The sequence below is a fragment of the Apium graveolens genome, chromosome 2, assembly GCF_009905375.1.
Source record: "Apium graveolens cultivar Ventura chromosome 2, ASM990537v1, whole genome shotgun sequence".
Classification (NCBI taxonomy): Eukaryota; Viridiplantae; Streptophyta; class Magnoliopsida; order Apiales; family Apiaceae; genus Apium; species Apium graveolens.
Genome location: NC_133648.1, coordinates 192395001 through 192417794, shown reverse-complemented (window position 1 = coordinate 192417794; position 22794 = coordinate 192395001). Strand labels below are relative to the sequence as shown.

General features: G+C 38.0%; 1 long non-coding RNA gene across 1 annotated transcript; it reads right to left on the bottom strand.

Moving 5' to 3' along the window:
• Positions 1–9462: 9462 nt before the first annotated feature.
• Positions 9463–12501, bottom strand: LOC141708027 (uncharacterized). Its single transcript, XR_012569317.1, has 4 exons — positions 12378–12501; positions 11205–12054; positions 10379–10984; positions 9463–10281 (listed from the first exon to the last, which is right to left on the bottom strand). It is a non-coding gene; the product is annotated as an uncharacterized LOC141708027 (long non-coding RNA).
• Positions 12502–22794: the final 10293 nt, after the last annotated feature.

The following is a 22794-nucleotide window of genomic DNA, read 5'->3' as shown; positions in this document are numbered from 1 at the left end:
TCTATTTTTTGTGTTGACCTCAGCTTCATCTTCTGAATCACTATCAATATTGAGGTTTTCAAACTTTAGGGCTTCGGCTTCATTTTCATCAAGGCATTCGAAACCTGGACACTTGTCATTATCAAAGGTCACATATGTGCTTTCCATTATTTTCTTCTGCTCTAGCACATAGACTCTGTAGGAACTCTTTTCCAATGAATATCCCAAAAAAATAGCTTCCAAACATATATAAATGCTTTACAGTAGGCTTTTTTTTGACAAAATTGAGTAAAGTGACTTGCTAATGTTTTTGTTGATTAAATATTTGTTTTGAGTGTAACATGTAGTGTTTACATCTTCTTCTCAAAAACTGGTTGGTAGATTGGCATCTTATAGCATTGTTCTTGCAGCTACAACTAGAGTTCTATTTTTCCTTTCAACCACACAATTCTATTGAGGTGTTCTTGCAGATGAGAACTCTTAAACAATGCCTTTATCTTTGCAGAATTCACTTAGAATTATATTTATGAATTCTGTTCCATTGTCACTCCTCAATCTTTTGACACATTCTTGATCTTCAGCCTACTTCTCAATATTTTATATATGTACAATGATGATGTGTGGAGTCTCATCCTTTGAATGTATAAATTCCACCCAAGTATATCTTAAGTAGTCATCCACCATTACCAAAGCATACTTCTTTTTAGATATATACATGACATGAACTGGTCCAGACAGGTCCATGTGAATAAGCTGTAATGAAGCACTTATGAAAGCTTGTTTTTTTCACCAATTCTCTTTTCACCAGAGTATTGATTGCCTTGTAGTTCAAGTGAGGGAGTTTCTTGTGCCATATCTTGTTTTTTTCACCCAATGCCTTGGTATAGAAGCAACAAATTTTATCCTTATTTGCTGAGTTTAAATCTGCAACAAACAAGCTTCCTTTCTGAACTCCTTTCAGAGTAATTTCACCAGTTTTCTTGATAATGATTGAGCACTCTTATTTTTCAAAAATGACCTTGAAACCTTTGTCATTAAATTGAATGACACTAAGAAGATTTACTTCAAGACCAGCAACTAGTGCTACATCATCAATGACAACATTTCCAGAAATCAACTTGCCATATCCCATTAGGAATCCTTTGTTGTTGTCTCCAAAGGTCACCAAAGGCCAGCCATCTCCTCAAACTATGACAGCAGGGATTTATCACCTGTCATATGCCTGGAACATCCGCTGTCAGTGATCCATATGGCTTTATTCTTCTTTCCCTGCACATAATGAGGATTAAGTATGTTTAGCTACCCAAGCAATGTTGTGCATTTTCTTCTTTTTTCATAGAATTTGTAGAAGTAGAACTTGAACATTCAAAAAGAACAACATTCTTAGTTTGATCAGCATTTTAATCTTTAATCACAGATCTAAAGTTAACTTCTATAAGATCTTTTCTCAACTTATGACAACTGGTCATAATTTTCATGTTGCATGGAATGCAGTCAAACTTGTCACCAAAAGAATAGGGATCTTCTGCTTTTGCCTCATTGTACTTGCATGCTCCATACTTTGGCTTACTAAAAACCTTTTTACAAAGGTAAGTTAGACGATTTATTGAGCCATAATTCTGACACCTATTTCTTGGAGCATCTACAACATATGCATAGTTGTTGCTTTTGTTCACAGTCTTGATCTCCTTTGTTGGTCTCTTAGCAGTTTTGGTCACTAAAGGCATCTTCTCACATTTAGTGTTGGGAGTGGATTATGCATCTTTCTTTTTTTGTCTTCATCTATAAGTTCCTGCTTGATGACCAACTCCACATCATTGAAATTCACTTCACAAGCTTTGAACAAGGGTGCATTCACATTTTTCAGCATTAGAGGAACATCTTGGTTCACACTGTCTTTCCCTTTGTCAACTTCATTTTTCTTGTGAGAGTTCAAAGCCTCATAGTCCAAACAAATAACTATGTTCGTACATGGTTTATTTTTTTCATGGTAATAACCAATCAATTGAGATGCATTCTTCAATGATTTGAGCTTCAAATCATTTTTCTCAATTCTTTCTCCCAAAACTGCCTCTACTTCTCCAGAACACTTAAACTTGTTCTCGAGCTACTCATTTTCTTTTTTATCATCTTCAAGACCAACAAGCTGCAGTTCTAGCTTCTGTTTCTCAATCTCAAGTTTTTTATTAATTTTTGACAGCCTACTCACTTCCTCGGTAGCTGCCACCATGCTTGTATGAATGTGAAACATTTCTACACTTATTTTCTCAATAGTTTCTTTATATTGTGCGGCATTTAAGTCAATTTTAGTTAGGATAGGTACATCTAATTTAGATGGAGATTATTTTTATTGCTCCAAAGCCATGAGAGCATAGTTTCCATATTCTTCACCATCTTCCTCATCATCTGTATCATCCCAAATTTTTCCCTCATCAATATAAGTCTTTCCCTGTTGCTTTCTCAAAAGTGCTTCATACTTTGCTTCCAATTCCAAATAAGCCTTATCTTTCTTCACCTTTTTTGGATTTCTGCACTATGTGGCAAAGTGACCAAATTTATTATAGTTGTATCAGCTTATCGTTAGTCTATTCATAGATCCTGACTTGTAGCCACCTTTTCCAGTTGCATTAAACTAAGTTTTTCCTTTCCAGTTGTTGTTGGATGTTTGGCCTTTACTCTTGAAGTACTTAGGCTTCTTGACTTTGATATTTAAAAATTTTCTTGCAAGATAAGCCATTGTCTGGTCCATCTCATCTAGTTCATCAAGAGTGTAATACTCATCCTCTTCCATCTCTAAAATGACTTACTTTTTAGGTTCCTTATTCTTCTTCTCAATAGCTTGAATAATCTGAGTCTGGGATTTAGTTTTATCTTCACTCAATTTTCTATCATTTGTTACCAAGGCCTTTGACACATCTACAACATGTCCTTGAATAGCTTTCAATGACTTTCTCTACAATATTTTTAACTCATATGTTTTTAGGATGCCATACAAAACCTCCAAGGTTATTTTCCCTAGATCTTTTCCTTCTCTAATTGCAGGAAATTTTCTGTTCCAAGTGATCAGGGAGAGTGAGCAAGAATTTTAGGTCAACTTCTTCAGCTTTACAATACTTGTCATGAAGCTGCAAATCATTTATTAGTTTGTTGAATCTCTCAAAAACTTCAGTTATGCCTTCCTTTAGTTTAGCCATAAAACCCTCATACTGTTAAACCAAGATCCTTCTTTGATTAGATCTCACCTCTTTTGTTCCTTCACACAAGATCTCTATCTTCTCCCATATCTTTTTAGCTCACTCATAATTAATAATTTAATTGTGCATTACATTAGCAAGACACTCAATTAATATGAGTTGTAAGCTATCCAATGAAACCTTCTTTTTCTATGGTTCTCTGTAGGTAGAGGGATCTTTAGGTGCAAAGTGTGCATGTATAAATATGTCTCCATCTAATGATTCAGGAACCCTTTCCATAGGAATAGAGGGTCCATGCCTAAGAATCTCAATGTACATTGGATTGGCCATCCTTATGAACAACATTATTTTTTCTATAAGGTGTAGTTTATCTTGTCAAAGATAGTTATCTTGATACTTCTTATTTTCTATGCACTCATACTTTCAAGATCTTTATTTGTTTACTTTCATATTTTGCTATGATACCATTTGTTAGATATTAAGTGCAGTGAAATACAAAACGGAGGGGAGGTGAATGTGTTTTCTTGGATTTTAATTACTTTTAAAAGTGTTTGGATTATATTTGAACAAAGCAGATATGAATTTGTAGTGATGAAATGTTTAACTGCAAACACACAGACAAATTATCAAAAACTCACTTAATTGTATTAATCAAATTTGTTTTGCTACAAATCTGTGTTCATAAAGATAAAAACTCAGCTACAATTCTTAAGAGAGAATACAAGATTTTTTCTAGATTTGTTTGTTACTTCTAAACAAAGGACTCATGCATGCTTTATAGACCAACAACACGGGTTTTCAAAAGTTGCACCAAAATGTACTAACATGGTTTCTGAAGCTACTTTGTCTATTTCTATTTCTAGTATTAGCAAATTTGTGCAGAATCTATTACGTTTGTGACCATCCTTTGTCCAGTAAATCTTAGCCCTTGATCTTGTATTCTTCAAGCTGCATTTTTAGTCTTTCCAGTTCAATGATATAATTGTTTGTTGACTGAAAATCTTGAATCTTTAATTTGTCTGCATTCTGAATTATGAGATTGTATATCGGGATCTCCTTTTGTTCTATAGAGATGTCACATATCGATAAGTATAATGAATTATCAATATCTTGAGTATTCTACATGTGTTACTGACTTTTCGAGGTTTCCATTTCTCGACATGTAGAATGCCTTGTCGATATCTCTAGTTCTCTACATAGGCTTTTGACTTGGCGATATCTCTAGTTCTCTACATGAAGATTTGGCTTGTCGATATCTCTAGATCTCTACATGAAGAAATGACTTGTCGATATATCCTGTTTTCTACATGTTCTTTTTGACTTGTCAATATCTGAGATCTCTACATCCAGATTAACTTGTCGATATTTGAGATCTCTACATGCAGATTGACTTATCGATATCTCATAGGACTTCTCTATAAGTCATTTTGGACTTCTCGACATACTTCTCGATATCCCTTGATTTGTGACTTATCGATGTCTGACTTAGAACATTTTTTAGAGCAACATTATTCAAATCCAAGCTGCTATACTTCTCTTTGAGGCATGATCAGGATTTGATCTTCTTCCAGAGTTTATTCCTTAGCCTGAAGACTGTTCACAGAAAAATCTTCATGTCTAATCTACTTAACATTTTTACAGACTCAAGTAATACAATTATAGAATACAAAATTAGATTATCATACAACTTATCATTAGGGTTGTCAAGATGACTTAGTCTTATTATGTACATGAATGTCTTGCATAACAAAACTAACCAAACAGGGACACCTCTCAACCTTCTTGACGGCTACCTCCAGGGAATCGGAGTCGACAGTCAGGCCCAAAATGGTGATCAATATGCTCATCGGAGGAACTCAGCCCCCCGAGCCGGACATGTTCCGGGAAGTTCACCTTATCGACCAGTCTCCAAATTGCAATGTGGTATCTTTTAGCAATGCCGACTATGAGGGACTCCGCCCCGGCCACAATCACGCGATAGTCATTACATTGGATATCACCAACCAGGATGTGCAAAAAAACCCAGGTAGATAAAGGGTCCTCAGTAGATGTCTTGTTTTCCCACGCCCTCACCCGTATGTAGTTGGGAGGACATAAACCCGAGCCCCCGGAGGAGGGCGCCCTCTACCGCGTAGGACCTAACACAATCCTCATTCAAGGGGTCATTTAACAACCCATCACCTTTGGAATTGCACCTCAGTAAGTACTCCATGTCATCAAATTCTACATCGTTAACATCCCTTCGGCCTACAATGCAATCCTTGTGAGGCCCATCTTAGCAAACCTCCAAGAAATAACCTCAACCCCTCACCTCAATGTCAAATTTCCAACCCCCAATGGAGTCGAGGAACTAAGAGCCGACCTCTTGACATCCAAGACATGTTACTGAATTGCTCTGGCCTTGGGAGAGACTCGCAAGGGAAAAAAGAGGAATGCCTGAGAGCGGTAGAAGGAAGAATCAATCACCATCTGAACCTCAAAAAGGGCCAAAAAAGGCGAAGCTTATAAGGACCGCATGATGCAGCAACACCAACGCAAACTCTCAGAACAGGTCCACATTATGGAGTAGTCGGTTGAAACCTGAAAGACCTCAACCTAACAGAAGATATTTTGATCACCCCGGAAGACCCAGAGGAGGATCAGCATGGGTGCTGAGCTATATTCCAAAATCCGAGAAGGACTAATCAACCTTCTACTTAATTAATTAGATATCTTCGCATAGTCGGTGACAGATATGTCCGGGCTACCAGAATCAATTACTGTCCATCGGCTGGGCATCAACCCCCGATGTCACTCTGTCAAACAAAAAAGATGAAACATCACAATCGAGGTCCAGTAGCTCCCTATGACATGAATCATTTATAAAATCCAATACCCAGAATAGTTGGCCAACATGGTCATGGTAAAAAAGCCTAGTATAAAATGGTGTATAGGCGTCGATTACACCGACCTAAACAAGGCATGTCCTAAGGATTACTACTCTCTACCAACAATCAACCAACTGATTGATGCCACAGCCAGCCATCTCATGCTTAGCTTCATGGACACCTTCTCCGAATACAACCAAGTGCCTATGGTCCTAGAGGACCAACCGAAAATGGCGTTCATCACACATCAAGCTGCATACGCATATCATTATATGCCCTTCGGCCTAGTCAACGTCGGAGCAACGTACCAGAGGGTAATGAGCGAAATCTTCAGAACCCAGTTGGGGCAAAATATGGAGTTATATGTCGATGATATGATTGTCAAATCTATGAAAGAAAAGGACCACCTCTTGGACTTAAAGGAATGCTTGGAAACCTGAGGGATATTGGCATGAAACTCAACCCGGTAAAATGCACTTTCATGCTAAGCGCTAGGAAATTCTCGAGGTTCCTCGTCAGCAATCGAGGCATAGAGACCAACCTTATACCAGCTTAGGCCGTGTTGTACATAAAACCCCTACGGAACCAAAAAGAGGTCTAATTAGCCGACCGGTGCATCCTATTCTTCGACACACTCAAGAGGCGCAAGAGCAGCAAGGCCTTCGAATGGAACCCGGAATGTCAATCCTCGTTCGAAGCCTTAAATGCTACTTGACCACTACATCCATCCTATCAAAGCCATCACCATAAGAACCGCTATACATGTATCTCTCGGCAGGATAGAGGGCGATTAGTGCTTCCCTTATACGCGAAGATGCCTAAGGGCCAACGCCTGGTATATTATGTTTTCCAGATATTGAAGGACGCAGAAACCAGATACCCAGACCTCTAAAAATTTGCCTTCGCCCTGGTCACAGCCAACAGAAAATTGAGGCATTATTTTCAGAGTAGGGAAATACGAGTTATGACCAATCAGCCTCTTCACAAGATCTAGCATAAACTTGAGTTGTCAAGAAGAATGGTGAACTAGGCGATGGAACTTAGCCAATTCCAGATCGAATATGTGCCTTGTACAAACATCCGAGGACAGGCCTTAGCAGATTTCGTCATGGAATGCACCTTCCTAGCGGAGGTTCGGGCGATATCCGACCCAACGGCAAACGGAAAAATCCTCCAACCCCCTAGTAGGTAGCTATTTATAGACAGACCACCCATCGCAGAACGAAGCAGCATCGGCATCATCCTGACTTCACCCGATGGATTCCAAATACAGCAGGCCCTTTGTTTCTCCTTCAAAACAACTAACAACCATGTCACCGACAACATTGACTCCCAATTGGTCGTCAGGAAAATCCAAGGGGAATATCTGGCAAAAGACCCTGTCATGCAAAATATCAGCATCTTGCCAAATAGGCAAATTAAAACTTCCAAACCTTCAACTTACAACAAGTAGACTGAGAAAACAACACCATAGTCGACGCACTTTCCAAGCTCACCACATCCGAATTAGAGAAGCTAGAACAGCCCGTCTACCTCAAATACCTGGAAAAACCAAGAATTGATTCGACTAACGATATGCAAATATCAACTAACCCAGGCTGGAAAAGCCCATTCCTCTTATACCTCGGCAAAGGGGTGCTACCGACCAACCCAACATAAGAAAAGGTGATCAAGGCCAAAGTCTCAAGATACACCCTCATCGACGGGGAACTCTAACGAAAAGGCTTCCATGACCACTTGCTAAAATGCCTAGGCCCAGAGGAAGCCGAATACGCAATGGCTGAAGTCTATGAAGGCATGTGCGAAGACCACATGGGGAAAAAGCCCTATCCCACAAGCTACCGCGCATGGGATACTATTGTCCCACGCTCTTCAAAGATTCCATCCATTATTCCCGGAAATGCAAACAGTCTCAACTCTACAGCAACGTCTCCAAACAGGCCCCGGTACCCTCGTTCTCGATTCTCTCTCCTGTGTCATTTGCCACCTGGGGATAAATATCATGGGACTATTCCCCTAGCACCCGGTCACCTGAAATACGTCATTGTCGCAATTGACTACATGACCAAATAGGCTGAAGCAAAGGCACTAGCACACATCACCGACAAAGACTGCCGAAGATTTTTCTATGAAAATGTCATCCTACGATTTAGAATCCTAATCACTTTAATATCCGACAACGGGACCCAGTTCATAAGCAGCTTATTCTCGAAGTTCCTCCAAAGCTTCCACATTACACACTGTCAGTTGGCAATAACACACCTTCAGACCAACGGGCAAGTCGAAGTCACCAATAGGAGCCTTCTAAGGGGCATGGAAAAATGCCTCACAGAATCCTAGGGAAAATGGGCTGAGGAACTACTCAAGGTGTTATGATCTTATCGAACCACACCCCGAATGACAACAGGGAAAACACCCTTCAAGCTCTGTTATGGGACCGAGGCCATCATCCCGGTTGAGATCGGTGAACCCATGTTAGGATTATTAACTTCAATGAAATAATTAATGAGCAAAGACTCAGAACAAACCTCGACTTGCTCGATGAATTTCGGGACCATGATGTCCTCCGAATGGCCGACTACAAACTGAAGACTATGGCATATTTCAGAAATAAAATCAAGCCCCGCAATACTTCGAGGGTGACCTTATCCTTAGAGCAACCGATCCGACTCACAAAGGCAAACTTTTCCCCAACTGGGAAGGACCATACAATCTATATATTATAAATTGCTGGATAACCCTTTCCTAAGGTTTGGTATCCATATTTTTGCTCGGATATAATTTTTAACTTTAATTTGACCCAGTGGACTATCCATTGGTTTGGTATCCATATTAGGTTTATAAAATATTCATATATTTATTATGACCCATTTTAATTATAAAAACTTTGCAATATAATTATAAATATGAATTGTGTTATTTATGGTAAGTTTTTAATACAAATTTGTAGTAAACTTTAAATTTTGACAGATCCATTTATAGAAATAATCTCATAAAATATATAACTTAAAAATAACTAATGTAACGAAAGTAATTCTTAAATAAATTTATCATAATATGTAGATGCAACACTTATTATATAAATAACTTAATCTTTCAAAATTATATTATTCAATTTTAATTATAAATTTATTTATTTATTTTACTAAATAATTTTTAAAATACCGGTATGCAAAGCAAGGGTTATAAACTAGTATCATCAAAGTCATCCACCTCGGATCTTACCGACTTGCAGATATGGAAGGAACGGAGCATCCAAATGCCTAGAACAGGCTCCGACTATGAAAGTTCTATGCCTAGATGTACCTCAAAGAAAATATTATGTAATTATATTCGGTCGTGGCCGGCTGATTTTATGAATGCCGATGCCACACTTATTTATATAAGATTTAATTTTATTCAAAATCAACTTCAAAGTAAAAAGTGAAATACAAACGAAAATAGCATCAATTCAACTAAAATCAAAAGTGCAAATAATTGTTCAACTGGAAACAGGGAAATCCTAATCAACTAATCAAACTGGAAAACAGGGAAATCCTAAATCAATTGTTCAACAAAATATTGGAAATTCTAAGATAAACTACAAAGTATAAAGAGTAAACAGACTAAGAACCATCTTCAACCTCCTCCTCCACGGCCTCTCCGAGCTCGGCGAAAGGAATTTCGTCTTCAACCGGAGCACTACGTCCGGCCTCTTTCTCCGCTTCAGCATCACCCTCGGCATTATCACCCTTCTTCAGCTCAGCCTTGATATACGCCTCACAGGTGTGGACCGCCGGGTCATACACATTTCCCACCCCCAGAAAGCTCCCAAAGTTGTTAAAATCCATCTCAAAGAAGGGGGCCGCCTTTTGAGTGATCAGATGAGCATAGGTCTTCATCTTCAGAAACCTCTTCACACTCTCAACATACCCATTGGCGGGCTTCCTAGCCTTCTGCTCCTCATTTTCCTTCTTCATTACTTCTAATACGGCCTTATATGCCTCCCATTTCTTCTTTTCCTTCTTCAGCTCGCTAACAGCACCCTGCACATTGATGATCTCCAACTTCCTTCTTCCAACATTACCGCTGAACTCTTTAGCCTTCCCTTCCCAGAGCTTGGTCGAATCCTTGGCTAAATTCAACTCAGATGTAGCCAAGGTGCCATCAAACTCATCTATATCCCTATTTTGCTGCTCAATCTCAACTTATTTGCGATGACCCGCCAATCGGCCAGAAGTGGCCATCACCACAGACCCCAACTGAGAATAAAAATAGAAACACATTAGATAAATGTCAAGTCCCCCATATAATCATAATGGGAATTACAAAAACTAGACTCACAAGACAAGTACATACCTCTCCCATTTTCACCCGGAGTATCTGGTCGAGTTCCTTCAAGCTCAGACCCCCATAATACTCAGCATTGGACGGAATCTGGAATGCTTTAAAATTGTCATAAGGGTAAAGGGGACCCAGCATCGACCAACCATTATAAGTCCGCATTTCCGGGGTTGACCACCCCATGTCGCCTACGGGTTTAGTCATTTTCTTGATCGGCTCCCGGTAACCCCTAACCACGTACCTTAACTGGGCCACACCTCCTCCTTGACTTTCCACTTCTCCGCATCCTCACTCTCTTTGACCTTTTCCTTCACAACATCCCACTTCGGAGGACTGGTTCCCTCATCCGAGCTCAGAATCTCCTCCACCTCCGGTACAACAACCGTCCCAATATGATCAGAGCATGTTGTAGATAAGGCTCCAAAGTACGCTGCTTCTTGATAGGTTTCCCAGTAATTATGTCGCTCGCATGAGATGTGGTTCCCATATTCCCACCAGAAGCAACAGCCGGCTTCCACTTAGTCACACCCTCATTTGGGCCCTCTATCGACTTTTTCTTAAAAACTTTGAGCATGGCCCTCTTAATCAACATCTCTAGATATGTAACAGTGTGATGAAGAACTGCAAGGAAGATGGGAAATAGTCAAACTACCAAATATGATAAAAAGAGTAATCCAAAATGAAAGCAATAGTTATACACAATTTATTACACAACACATGATCACATGCTGAACATTAAAGAAAATATAATTAAAATATATATACATAGTATGAAAGACGCAAAACCAGATAGACAAGGGGAAAGTTTTTTTACTATTATACATCACCAATAAAGACCTACCTTTGATCAACTCCAAAATCCATAAGCCATCCGGATCACAGTGAGTAAACCTATGGATCTCACGCAACTCATCCTCAGACACGGAAAACGGCTCAAAGGGGACGTTAATCTTCACATTCCAGCCAGGCATCCACGCCAAATCCCCATCGCGAATAAAAAAAACTCCAAATGCCACGTCTTGTTCGACGAAGGCATACGGTATCACTTCTTCCCAAACTTCTTGTTACCCCTCTAGTGGAGATCGTAGATGGGGGCGTTACTAATGACTTGGACGCGGAACAGTGTAAAAAACAGTCGAGTGGTCGGCTTCAAGCCCATCTTGGCACACCGGGCAATGAAGTAGGAAATGAAGTAGGAAATGCTTGGCATACTATTCGGGGTGAACTACCCAAAACCGAATTTAAAAACATTGGAAAACAAATGGCGGATGAAATGATTTAGTTCAAGCCGAAACCCAACCCAAAAGAAGCTGACTGGAACCGCAACCCAGCCGCCATCCAGCGATGATAAGGCCTTTCATCATCCTCAGCATACCGTCACTCGTACCCATCAGGGATGTCGAACCCCACTTTAAAAACTCCTCATGCTCCCGAGTATACCGGCTCCGGACATTAGCATACTTCATACCCCCAAAGAAATCATCCAACTGCTTCCAATCAAACTTAAGAGGGGCGACGACCTCCAACATCACTAAAGTTTCCCATCACAACCCGGCTCTCCCTATCCTGTGAACCTAGAAAAAGCGTCTCACCCCAACCCTGGATCCTAGCATACTCACATGCGGAATTGGCCTCCGTACCTGGATAACGCAACTTCACCGACCTCACCACGCTCCACACTCAAGGTTAACCTAGACAAACAAAAACATTTGCTCAGAATCAACCAACCAAAATGTGCCCTCAACACCTAGATATACAAATACACACACGAGACGAAAAACATCAACCTAGATGTTCATCACGAAAACCCAGTAACAAAAAAAACCCCAGTACCACCTCATAGTAAATGGAAAAAAAGAGGGAAACAAAGTACAAACCACAACACCAAGACCCCAAATTCTTTATCACTAGCAACAGAAATACGGTTGCAACAAGACTCACAATTAGCATTACATTATTTTCATGCACCAAGATATAAAGTGAAAGAAGCAAGGAGAGAAGAAATGAGTCTAACCTTAAAAAGATGAAGAAGATCCCAACCATCGTTTGTCGAAACCTCTGATGAAAACCTCGATCGACTTGATTATCTTCCATCAAATAATTATCTCCTTTATCACACCCTCTCTTTCTCAGTTTATGTTTTAAGACAAATGAGAAAGAAGACCAAATAGGGGACTTATTTATACACACAAAATAAATGGGAATGGTGTAGGCCACATGGCAGCATGTCATTGGTGGCCAAGAAAACCAATGATGGTTCGTCTTACCATGCGCCCACGCCTCTAACTTCTAGTATACCCCCACCATGTCTCCATCCCGTTCATTGATGACGTATCATTGATAACCATAAATGTATATTCCCCAATTTTTCAACTCCCCAAAAAAACCTCCTTTTTCAAAACTTTTCAAAATTTAAAATACCTGTTCAATTTAATACTTTAAAGAATCAACGAAATGACAATATTTCTATCTGAGTAATGATCAGTTGTCATTAAACTTCAAACCAGAGTCACCTAACCTAGAAGATGGTATCAACCGCCTTTCACTGAGAGGTAGCATTTCAACTTCAAAACCAGAGTCACATAACCTTGAAAACGTTCTCAACCGCCTTCCACTGAGGGCAGCAATTCAAATTCAAAACCAAAATCACCTAACCTGGAAGTCGATCTCAACCGCCTTCCACTGAGGGGCGGCAATTCAACTTCAAACCAGATTCACTTAACCTGGAAGACGGTCTCAACCACCTTCCACTGAGGGGCACCAATTCAACTTCAAACTAGTCACCTAAACTGGAAGACGGTCCCAACTGCCTTCCACTGAGGTGCAGAAATTCACCTTCAAACCAGAATCACCCAAACAGAAAAATGGTCTTAAACGCCTTTTACTAGGCAACAATTCAACTCAAACATGCCAACCAACCTAGAAGTCGACTTAATCCCCCATGCAACTAAAAAGCTACATAGGAGAGTGGGGGAAAATGATAGGCCCGACCCAATAGGTCAGGTCCAGACCCCCTATAAAGCCTAGAGAACAAGTCCAAGTCAAACTCCTTTTCAAGACACTCACACTTTATTATTATTGTTGTTGTTGTTGTTCTTATTATTGTTCTTATTATTGTTGTTGTTGTTATTATTATTATTATTATTATTATTATTATTATTGTTATTATTGTTGTTGTATTAGGACTTGTACTCAACTGTGTAAAAAATTTATTCACCAAACACTTTCGTTTAGATTATTTAAGATATTTATACACATAAAGTGTCCCTTTGAGAAATCTTAAAATAAGTAACTTACGACTTAAAATGAATATGTGAGTTATAAGTGATAAGTAGAAGAAAATTTATAAGTTAAATAAGTGTTTGGATAAATTTACTTATAAGTCGGATTTTTTTTCTTAAATGAACTAAAATAAATAATTATTAATTATAATTATCTTAATTCTAGAATTTTAAGTTAGATTAATATTTAAAAATATATATTTTAAAATTGAGGTTTATAAAATAATGAAAAATCAAAATAAGTTGAGAAAAAGTACGTCGCTACTAATATTAAACTTATCAGCTTATAATCTTAGGTCCGTAATACAACTATAGATGGGGTTAATACAGTTTTTGCAAACAATTCGATAAAACCTAACAGAATCAACAATTTTTATATTAATCAGATAAAAATTGTTACAAAAGTACTATCTCAAAGGATGAACAATTATCCTTGAGAGCTGCTAGGTTATCTGTAAGATATAACAATTCGTAACATATATAGTGTAAACCTAATCTACGCTTATATAATGCATAGTTACACAATCAATAAGGAATCTTATTCTATTAAAATAAGGAAACCTAATACATATCCATGTATGATTGCTTCTGTAAGTAAAGTCCTTCACCGCCTTGAATTCTGCAATCACTTTCTTTCTTTGATACTTACTGATGTGACTAAGTACTGATCATCAAATGTTGATCTTCAAATACTGATAGATAGATTCTGATGATGTCACCTTCAGTAAATCCTAATATCAAATACTGATAATGAACTCTGATAGTTTATATACTTATATCATCAATTTCTTCTAACAATCTCCCCCAACTTGTGCATTATGTAATTATGTACAAGTTTCAATTGATGATGTCAAAAAATATCTAAATGCATAAATCAAGTAAACATATACATTCTTATAATCAGTGATTATCAGATTTTATCTTCAATTCTGAACTCTAACACATTCTACAGCTTCTTCAAGGAAGTTCCTCAATAGATTTTCTTCCATAACATCCAAATACCATTGCATCCTATGTTTGATATCTTTTAGCTCATCCGTTGATTCATTATTTTGATAGATGGCTGCCCTGAGATCATGTAATTTTGAATTTCCAAGTGATAGATCATCCAGTTCCAGAAATCCAATTCTCTTTCCATCAGGATTAAAAGTTAATACTTTCCTTCCTAGACTTATTTCTACTTTGGCTCCTCCAATAGGCATATCAACAACATATTCAGTTTGATCAATGTACTTTGGAATGTAGTTAGATTTGTAAGTCATCCCACTCTGCTTCAACTGTATTAAGTTCTTCAAAAATGCAGACCATCTAGCAGTTACAGAGTTAGTTACCTTAAGAATTGTAGCAACAGATTCTAACTCCTGCCATGGTTTATCTTTCATCAGCTCTTGTGTCAACCTCAACCTCCTCCTAGATTCCAGAAAATATATCATCTTTTCACCAACAAGATCAATAACAATTTGTACTGCTATGATCTTCTGTAAATCTTCAAGCATCACATTATCTCCAATTTATATTAGATTTGCATGCTTCCTTAGAATCAAAGCATTAGCCACAAATGTTACAACACTTACCTTCCCAGACCACTTGTGATTCAAGGTCTTCTAGCATGAGAACTCCCATTGTAAATATTATTTAATGTTTCAGAGGAATCTCTTCTAGGCGCATGCTTCTTACTTCCCTATAACAACTTCCTCTTCTCTTCAAAATTAAGCTCTGGCATATCAGAATTTATGTTCTCAGAATTAGGATTTGTTGTCTCATCTTGAATTGGGGTTGAAGTGTTAACAACTTGAGAAGTATCATAGGTTGTGACTAGTTGAACATCAACTTTTGTTTCTTTATTAACTTGAGCATTGTCAGAGGTTAATTTCAGTTTATCAGCCCAATCAGCTCCATAAATATTTCTTCTTTGATGAGCTTGACTGACTTCTTCTTCTTCAACTCTTTCTTCAGTATCAAAAGCTTGAGCTATTGTATAGACTGGATCTATCAGTATTTGAGGTTTTGATGCTTTATATACTTATTTCCTTTTAGCACCTTTAGCTTTAGGATTTGGCTTGGACTTCTCTCCCATCTTCTCTTTCCCCTTATGTCTCCTATCAGCATTTAAGATTGCTTGGGACCTGAGAGGCCTTTCAGCATCTACTTGACTCACCTCCCTTATAACTACCCCTTTGGTTGGTCTATTTGAAGGATCATCTTTATAAGGTGATTGAGAGATAGCAGCAACAGTATATGTTGTCCTCATGGAATTGAATTCTTCCTCCAATTGCCTAAGTTGTTTAAGATCAACTCCGGGATTTTCTTTCTCAAAGATTCTTCTACTCACCTCAGATTCAAATGCTTGAATCTTCGGGTCCTTGTAGAAAAGAGTCGTCTTCTTGACTTTTACTTTCAGAGTTTGTAGATACTGACATGCTTCTGCACCAGCTTCTATCTCGAGAATACCTTGGTCATCATCAGTATTTGTGACTTTCAGACTTTGTTGAGTTGTTATAGTAGTCACAGTCAATTCTTTAGATTATACTCGTGTTTCACTCTTCCTACTTCCACCTTGTCTATATTGAGACCTAGTGGCTTTTAATGATCCACTATTACCAACTAGCTCTTCTCCTATTCTCCTTACAATGTCCTTCTGTCCCCCTTTATGCCCTTCATCAGTATTTTCATCATCAGCATCTTTCAATGTTAGCTGCTTGCACCCCTTTTTGGCAACATCACCAAGCATAAGGGAAAGAATCAGCTCTATTAAAGTTTCTACCTCAGTAAGTTGCCTAGACATTAGCTTCTAATTTTCCTCCAATCTAGCCTGATTGGCTTCAATTTGAGTCTGTCTGTCAATAATAGGCGCAATCTACTTCTGAATTTCCTTATTAATGGTCATCTTTGCAGTAACAAAAGAATCTTTGATTTGATTGATTTGAGAAGTAGTAGCTTCTTGAGCTGTCTGTAGAGATCTGACCAAAAGAGTAGATGTTTTTAGATGATTAAGCATGTCAGGATTTTGAATCATCTTTTCAGCTGTTTCTAAATGATTGACAGCATTGATCTTAGATATAGGATATTCAACATCCTTCCATTTTGCATTCCAGACATCATCAAAGAACTCATTTTCTGTGCTTGGCGTCTAACTCCTTCAACTTCTGTTGCCTCACCTGGGTAGGTATATCTTCAGGGAAAAAGAGTTGATTTAGATCCTCATCGGGATCTAGAATTGCATTGTTGGTGTCCCCATCATCAGACTCTATCTCATGAACAGATCCTTCATCAGCAACTGGTTCCTGAATTATCTGCTTAACTTCAACTCCAGCTTCAGTATTTAAGATATAATCAGAATTTGGTGTTGTATATGATCCAAGTGCTTCATAAACTTCTATGCCATCAATATTTAACTCCACATCTTCAAGGATAGTAAACAGGTGAGGTGGAGCTTCAGTATTTATCTGCAAGACCTCAAGAACCTGACACTTAGACAATTGGAGAACCTGACACCTGAGAACCTCAAGAACCTGACACCTGACACTGGAGAATCAGACAATTCCACAGGTGCATCAGGATTTGTCTAGAAATTAGGATTTAGAATAGATGCACTATATCTCTCCTCAACAATTTCTTTCTTAATCTTGAACAGATTTTGAGCATAGTAGGCTTTGGCCAGCTTTCTTTTTTTCGGCATTGGGCTTGTACCAGTTTCATCAGTATCTCTGGCACTTTGAACAGCATCGGTAGCTATGCCCTCATCAGTTGGTAGAACAACTAGTCTTGAAGAAGAATCTGAATGTAAGCTTGGAAATTTTGAAGATAAGGTAGCATTGTCGTAATCATCATCTGATTCTAATCCTACAAGCACAAGCTTCCTCCTTACAGATTCTGAAGGTTTAGAGTATTGAGGAACTTGTGTTGCATCATCTTTTGATTAGGATACATCAGTACTTGTAGCAGTTGATCTCTTACCCTCCTGGGGTTTCTCAACTGGAGCCTCAACCCTGGCAGCCAGCTTAAGTTTCTTCCTTTTTATAACAGGTGTCTTTTGAGAGGCACCTGAGGTGGTTTGTGTTTGTGTTTGGGTTGTTGTGCTGTGGTGAGCTACAGTGGGGTTCCAAATGGTGATTACCTGCAGCTGAGCACTCTACTTGTTGGCTAAACCATAAGTCACGGGGAGCCTTACAATGAGAAAGTTCCTAGCAACCAATGGCAACCTCAGAGGAACTAAATCCTCTTTCTTTTCATATTGTGAAATGAGATCAGAGAAAGCCCTTTTGTAAGCTTAAATAATTACAAAATTTAATTAGTGGGGATAGGGGTATCAGGGAAATAAATATTAAAAATCAACTTACAGAATCTAGCATAATACACAGTCTTTCTATCAGCAGTTAATCTATCCTCTATAAAAGATAAAACTATAATACCAAAATCATAATTTGCACCATGAATTAGAGAGTACCCTATTTGTTGTGTCATGATAGGAAGAGCATCAAAGTTGGAAGATTTGTTATTGAAAGCCTTTGTGATGCAATCGAAAAAGAAATTTCATTCCTTCCTGAGACCATTTCTTTTCAACTGACCAAGGTTCTTCAAATCCTTTTCATGGCCTATCTAATTGATAAACCTCCTCATTTCAGCATCTCCCACAAAAGTAGAGTAGGACTCATGAGTAGGCAACTGTAATGTATCCCTTACAATCTTAGGAATTACAATTCGTGTCTTTTTGTCAAACTCAAACACCATATTTGGAGTCCCATTGGCACCTCCATCATCATAATCATCAGGTTTCCAAATAGCTAGTACCTGGTCACCTGAGATTGTGGGGGGAGCTGTGAGAGCAAACCCAATCTCACTGGATTTCAAAAAGTCCTTATACTGATGTGTTTAGTCATTGAATGTTGTACTGGATTTCCTGTTATTGCAATAGCACTTTGATTATCACAATATGTAAGTCATATGTCATAGGCCTATTTGTATATTCGAGGATTCAACTCAACTCAAATAAGAATGTAATAAGTAAATAGTGAATCGACCGTTAGAGAGATCTCGCAAAGTAATATCTATCAAAGGATTCAGAAACAAGGTTCATCTACAGACTTGAGGAGTTAATTCACTGGAAGAAGTTCAAGAAGTTGATCATGCCTCAGTGATATAAATCAAGATCGTGGATTTAATCAAGTGACAGAGATCTCGTCAGAGTATCATTAATTACAAGGATTTAATCTGAAGAAAATCAGAGTATCAAAGTCAACACATGAAGAAACGTCACGGAAGTTAGTCACTCATGAACCAGACAGTACATCGAGTGTCAACGTTGAAGTGGTGGAATTGATTCATAATTTTCAGTGATTTTCAGAAGATTTGCAGAAGAATGGTTGCTGCTCAAGACTAGAATTAATTCTCTATTAATTAATTAAGTCATCTAATTTAATTAAGAAAATAAATTATATCTGCGAAGAATAATTTATTTATTAATTGAATTAATTGATTAATTAATTCTGAATTAATTTTAGGAATTTTCAGAAGTTTAATTGGTTTAAAAACAGTCTTAAATCAGCAAGACAATTGAAAATGAACTAGCTTGACAATCTGGATTGTCATACCGATTGTCATGCCAAGTCATTTCAATTGTCATACCGAAAGTTACACTAGGAAGGAGATTGTCTTGCTAGTTCAACTGATTGTCATACCGATAGTCATTATAGTTCAATCAGATTGGCTTGCTAGTACAATTGAAAGTCCTACTGAAAGTCTTGCTGAGCCAAAGAGATTGTCCTACCGATTGTCATTGCAGTTCAAGTAATTTTGTTGGATTGCATACAAAAAGAAAAAGAAGCAGAAGACATTCAACTACTGAAAAAATCCAGAACACAGAAGTCAAGAAAAGCAGAAAAGAAAAACAAGAAGAAATATTTCATCTTTTCATCTGCATACTTAAAGATTAAATTTCTAGATTGTAAAGTTAAATCCAATCCACTAGAAATCTTTATCTTGCTCTTGTGTAACAATCTAGCGGATTAAAATCCCTAGAACTTAATCTCAAATCGCGTTTAGCATTTGATTCTAATTATTGCAAAAATAGAAAAAGTTCATGTCGAATTTATTCTAAATTTGTGATAATTAATTTGAGATTAATTCCTTGTAATCGATACAGTTGTTGTAACACCTTTCAAGTTTAATAATATTCTTATTTAACTTGAATTTTGTTTCACATTTTTTATTCCGCATTTAATTCGATTATTCGGTACTGTTTGTATTCAACCCCCCCTTCTACAAACACATTGGGACCTAACAATTGGTATCAGAGCCTTCTGATTAACGAACAAATCAAGATCCTAGACTTTTGTGATTTTTCAACTCCTTGAATTTTTATTTATTCAAAAATTCATAATGACTTCACATAAAGTTGGAACCGTTAAAATTCCACAATTTGATAAAGAGAATTATATCATGTGGAAGAAGAAGATGCTATTATTTTTACAAGTTGCAAATCCCAAATATTCAAACTTGTTAAAGAAGGGTATAAAAACTCCGATGGTTATTGAACCGGAGGTAATAATAGATGGTGTGGTGACTACTAAAGCTAGAACCTATCCAAAAGAGCCCGAAGATTTTACTCCTGCTGAGAAGGAAGAAGCCTCCTTGGATGCCAGCCTTCAATTAATATTAATTGATTCCCTTGATCCCTTGATGAACAGACATGTGATGAACTGTAAAAATTCTAAACACATGTGGGAAACTATTGAGGTAATTAATGAAGGCACAGAGGAAGTTAGGGAGAACAAGTTGGAAATCCTAACCTCTGAATATGAACATTTCAAATCAAATCCAGGAGAAGGAATTACTGAAGTGTTTGAGAGGTACAATGCGTTGATCAAACCTGAACATCAATGGAAAGTATTATTCAATCAGGGAGGTCAACAAAAAGTTCCTTTTAACACTGCCAGCTCATCTTGAACATAGAATCACTGCCATTAGAGAAGCTAGAGATCTGAGTGAGATTTCTTTGGACAGGCTCTATGGAGTGTTAAAAACTTATGAGTTGGAGCAGATTCAACAGAAGGAAGTCTACGGGAAGGATAGAATGGTCAGCACATCTAATGCACTTGTAGCTGAAGGTCAACAACAACAACAATCTCAACAGTTAGAAATAATGGTACAGTTTTCCAAGGGTGAGGAAAATGAGTTAGTAGCAGAATATGATCCTCCTACTACAAATCAATCAAGTGATGATTTTTATTCCTTGGAAGAGCTGGAGCAATTGGAAGACGAGTCAATGGCCCAAATTGTCAAGAGATTCTCCCATGTCAGATTCAAGAGGAATCCCAAGCTTAAGTACAAGTCCAACTACAACAAATTCCAGAAAGGTGGATCTTCATCCTCTAACACCAGCAGTGGTGGATACAAAACATGGATGGTTGATCGGAGCACCATTAGATGCTATAACTGCAATGAGTTGGGACACTTTGCCACAGAATGTAGGAAGCCAAAGCAAGTAAGAAAGAACTCTGAAAGGGCTTATCTGGCAAAGGGAAGAAGCTGGGATGATACTGACAGTGAAGATGAAGATGAAGAAAATCTTGCTCTTATGGCTATTGATGGAAAAGCTTCATCGTCAAGAATAGAGGTAAAACTTTCTGATGCTGAAATGGTTTATCATCTAAGAGGTAACTTAGATTGTGCACGTCGTGATAATGAACTGTTAAGTTTACAGATCACAGACCTTGAGAAAGAGGTCAATGAATTAAGACTTGTGCACATTAATCAAGACAAATTAAAAGAACAAGTATCTTTTCTAGAGAATAGAGTTGACTGTTATAGAAAACTCGAAACTATTCTCAAAGACAAGATCACCGGTCTTGAGACTAAGGTTAGAGCCTACTTCAATTCTTGTTCGAAGGCTAAAGAGTTCTACAGTAAGCAAGCTGTTAATCAAACATCTGGAATAGGTTATGATTACAATGTTGCTATTGGAGAATTAGGCATAAACTCCCCTCCTCATGTCTGTGCTAAAGGGAGGGAAGTACCACATGTGCTTAAGGGTGTTGATGAACCCCTCTATAAAGCATCAATTGCTGAACCATTTGATGCGACCTCTTCTGTTATTCAAGAAGAAATACGTGCTGAAGATCTTGCTAATGAGAAGGTTGTTTCCAAGTCAAGTGTGTCGAAAGTTCCAGTCAAAGTTGTGAAAGCAACTGAGACTAACTCAGACACACATGAGTTGGATAACAAAAATGCCATGTCTACCATGCATAAATTGCCTGCTGTTAATCACTCTCATAAAGCATGTGGTGTTGCTAATTGTATGTCTTGTGCTTTTAATATGATGTATGCTTATTTTAATGGTAAGCATGTGTCTAATGATAAGACTACTCCTCGTCAGCATGTGAATAACAAGAAGCATGATAGGTCTAAGACTGCTAGTTCTCCTAAGGCTAGAAAGGAGACATTTGTGCCTAAGCTTAAACAGAAATTTGTTAACGCTGTTTACAAGGTCAAATGTTCAGTCATTGAGAAAGTTGAGGCAATTAAAATTAAAAATGTTGTTTTTCCTGACAAAGGACAGTTCTACAAGTATGCCGGGCCCAACCAAGTTTGGGTTCCGGAGAAGGTCTAATCCATTTGTAGTGCAGGGCATTAAACAGGTGTAACCGGTAGTGTGGATTCTTGACAGTGGATCATCAAGACATATGACCGGAGATAGAGCCCTGCTATCAAATGTGGATTGAGAAAGCTGGCCCCATGGTTACCTTTGGAGATAACAGCAAAGGTTTATCTGAGGGATATGGCTGTTTGCAAGCTGGGAATGTTATCATTGTAATTTTGTATATTGTGCTAGGTTATTATCAGGAAGCAGTATCTAACATATAGCACCAGTGACGAGACTTGAGAATATTACGACATATCAGACACCTGCTGCACATTACACTTGGAATTGTACTCTAGTAAGATGTGTACAAGTGTACTCCTGGTTGGTAAGTCAAAAGAGGAAGTCAATGCACCACAGTTCATGGACTTTGCAGCTGCAGATCTATTGGACTATGCAATTTCTTCTTCACAATCTCACTTCAGGTTGGTATGAACTAGTATACTGCTCAAGCAATCGTCAAGGACATGGTATGGCACTCTAACAGAAGTTATAATTTTATATGAATAAGT